This window comes from Poecilia latipinna, unplaced genomic scaffold (assembly GCF_001443285.1).
Source record: "Poecilia latipinna isolate Pla-1442-1.1 unplaced genomic scaffold, P_latipinna-1.0 Scaffold42, whole genome shotgun sequence".
NCBI classification, from domain to species: Eukaryota; Metazoa; Chordata; class Actinopteri; order Cyprinodontiformes; family Poeciliidae; genus Poecilia; species Poecilia latipinna.
The window spans coordinates 840,551-843,846 of record NW_015112658.1 but is presented as its reverse complement, the minus strand read 5'-3'; the positions used below and the strand labels follow the sequence as shown (position 1 = coordinate 843,846).

The 3,296-nt window shown below is 37.6% G+C and overlaps 1 protein-coding gene and 1 long non-coding RNA gene across 4 annotated transcripts in view; one reads left to right on the top strand and one right to left on the bottom strand.

Moving 5' to 3' along the window:
• LOC106957291 (uncharacterized) overlaps positions 1 to 2,217 on the bottom strand; it is a 7,105-nt gene extending 4,888 nt beyond the window's left edge. Inside the window, exons 1-2 of the long non-coding RNA XR_001426923.1 lie at positions 2,135 to 2,217; positions 1,959 to 1,963 (exon numbers count right to left, since the gene is read on the bottom strand). This is a non-coding gene — a long non-coding RNA (uncharacterized LOC106957291). The remainder of the gene's footprint in view (positions 1 to 1,958; positions 1,964 to 2,134) is intronic.
• The window catches only part of grid2ipa (glutamate receptor, ionotropic, delta 2 (Grid2) interacting protein, a), a 47,871-nt gene that overhangs the window by 9,071 nt on the left and 35,504 nt on the right, over positions 1 to 3,296 (top strand). The window lies entirely within an intron of this gene.

Below are 3,296 nucleotides of genomic sequence, written 5' to 3'. Positions count from 1 at the left end.
AAAAATTCCCTTTTTTTGTAAAACTTTGTTTTTTTTTTTTTTTTCGAAAAAAGGAAACCCGCCTCGAAAAAAAAAAAAAAAAAAAAAAAAAAAATCAAAGTTATTTAGATGCGGCTCACTCGGCATTATACGTAAAAGTTCTTCAAAATAAAACAGTTTCTCTCAGAAAAAAAAAAAACAGCTAGACCCAAACAGTAAGTGCAGCATGTCACAACACACACAAATAAAAAATATACCGTTCAACAAAATAAAAACATAAAGTTCTAACGGTGGAGCTTAGCTTACATATTTGAAGTTGTTATCCGGCCGGAGCAACATATTAACAACTTAATCCTCATATAGTCCGTCATGGTTGTTGTTTTTCTTTCCCTCTTGCGCTTATCAGGACGCAGAATCGTGAGATTTGTCGAGTATCAGTGACGTTCAGTTCGGATGAATGCGACCTGGACGTTATTTCGCATTTGAATTGGATACGTATCGGATATGGGTCACATTCGAAAAAGAATCTGACCTGTGCTGTTCACACTTCCATGAAAAGATCGGATACAGGTCGCATTACGTCAAAAAAATCGGAATTGGGTCACTTCAGGCTGCAGTGTGAACGCACCCAAGGTAATGGTTTGTAACTATGGCAACCAGTGACAGTTTAAAAACCCACTTAAGGCGCTTTCGCACTGCACTGCACGTAACGGAACGGTTGTGTTCGCATAACAACTTGCGACCGGTGTTATAGATCAACTGGTGGCTAAATCAACTGGTGGTGGCAGCTGGAAAAGACTGATGTTTCTGTGGGCGTGGCTTTTTAGGACCCCTTTACCGAACCAGGAAGTAAACAATGCAATAAGCTTAAAGAACTACAAATCTTTGCAAAAATACTATCCGATTCCGTAAAACAACCACTAAGATCTCGGGAATAACTAATTAGAAAGACTTTATTGGTCTAATATGGTATGTTGCCTTTTTTTTAAAAGTTCATCTGCAAAACCATCAAAACGTGTAAATTACGCAGAACTTGTCCTGACTTATGTGTTGCTTCAGAGGTTGAAACTCGTCAAAGGAAGATCGAAATAGATCTCGATGTGGCATGAGCAGATCTCAAAGCAAAGATTATTCCCTGAAAGCCGACATAAATGTTGAAGGGCCTTGGGATAAAAAATGGAATGTTTAAAAAGATCGACTGGCTGTTTAATTTTTCCACATATTCCTATTCACCAGTGACTGAAAAGGAATTGATCACCAAACCACTGGAGACAATGAATCAAAAAGGGGACAGACAGCCACATCAGCATGAGTCCAACGAGAAGAACAACTCAGAGTCTCACTTAAATTTAAGTTTTTTTTCCTGAGACTATTAAACCACAAAACATTTCAATGCCTGTAAAGGAACATGATGAGGCGGCTTTCTTGAAAAAGGAAACTAAAGCAGCGAGTAAAGCAGACTGTGCATGTCTTGCTAAATTTAAGGAATCTGAAAAAGAGTATATAAGAGTTCAGAAATATTTAATGAGACAGCTGGACGAGCTGTTTGATACAAATCGTAAACTGAACGCTCAACTAAGACATCAGAAAGATCTGATGAGGAATGGAGTATCAGACAAAAGACAAAGCAGAAATTCGATGTTTTCTCCTCAAATTCAGAGAGACATTCGTGAACACTCACAGCACAGAACATTTCGTCATCAATCTGATTCTGTTCAAATGGACATGGTTGTACAGGAAACTAGTTATCAGGAAAAAACAGTGAGACGGACGATTTCGACCCAAACTGAGATGGATGTGTGTGAAACCAGCACTCAGACAAAACCGGACCAACAAACGATTTTGACCCAAACTGAGATGAATGTGTGTGAAACCAGCACTCAGACAAAACCGGACCAACAAACGATTTTGACCCAAACTGAGATGAATGTGTGTGAAACCAGCACTCAGACAAAACCGGACCAAGAAACTAATTCGACCCAAACTGATCCCTTTGCATTGCCCTTTGGAACCCAACTGAATGACCATGAGGAACAGCAGAGCGAGCTATTTGAGAGATCTACAGGTCAGTTCTGTACAGAGTCATCAATAAAAGCTTCCTCTACTTTGGAAACCATAGGTCAAGAAAATGTTTCCGTAGCCTGTAGTCAAAAACATCGCAACAAAAGATTCCTGATGTGTGCAAATAAATGTTTATGTTTTACAAATAACTTTTTAAGTTTATGAGACAAAAATGAGTTATTTAATTTTAAAAAAAAGTTTTTTAAACAAAACTTTTAGTTTTAAAAAAGAAATCATTACAATTCCAAATGTTTTGATAACAATTTACTTAACTGAGGTTAGTTTTTTTTTTTCATTTAATAATTGTGAAACAAATTTTACTGCATACTCTGCGAACCAGACCCTAAACTTACTTAAAGTCTGGATTGAGTTTTTTCCCCTTCATCAATGACACACTTTTATTACATACATTTTATCTATCTTGGTAATTCAGGGTGAGTTATTTTTAATTCTAAATGAATATCCTTGTTGGACTTTTATTTAAGTGCTATTCTCCTTCAAGATACATTTACCTAATGCCAGAATAAATGCAATGTACATTATGCAGCAAAGGAAATTAGAAGATCTGACATTTATCCATCATGGAGATGATCGGTTTTGGACGGACGATGTGCCCCTTATTGCATAAGCGATACTGAAGAATGACTGATATCATTAACGATGCAGGGAAGAAGCTTTTCAGTTATCTTGCTTTGCTAGCAAAGTCGTTAGCTAGCAGCTAGCTAATAGCACAACAACAACAGCCTAATGTCTGTATGATAAAAATACTGAATCGATAGATGAGAACAGGTTTTCCTCACTTGGTTGTCTCCTCCCGCTCAGTAGTTCTTCAGAGTAAGCCAGACGCAGAGGCCTGTCAGTGTCTGTTGTATTTCATTACCTCTCTGCTTAAACCGCGACTCAGAGCTGAAGCAGAAACGATACGTTCAACGTTTTCCGTCATCTGACAAGTAGCAAGTCTACTCCACTTTATTCACCAAAAACGTTTTTTTAATTCACCAAAAACTGTTCTGTAATCTGGAACGTTCGCTACTTTAAGCTCCAGTTGGCCGCCTTATCTCACTGCGCGAGAGGCAATTGCGTCATGCGTCACAGGCAAAAGGTCAAAGGTAACAAGGTGACCGGCTTATTATGTTGTACAAAAAACAAACAAACAAAAAAGCAAATAATTTTAGTACATGTTATTATGTGTCAGAAGAGGGCTTCGGAAATAAAAAAATAATAATAAAAAAATAAAAAATTGGACCAAAAGGGCA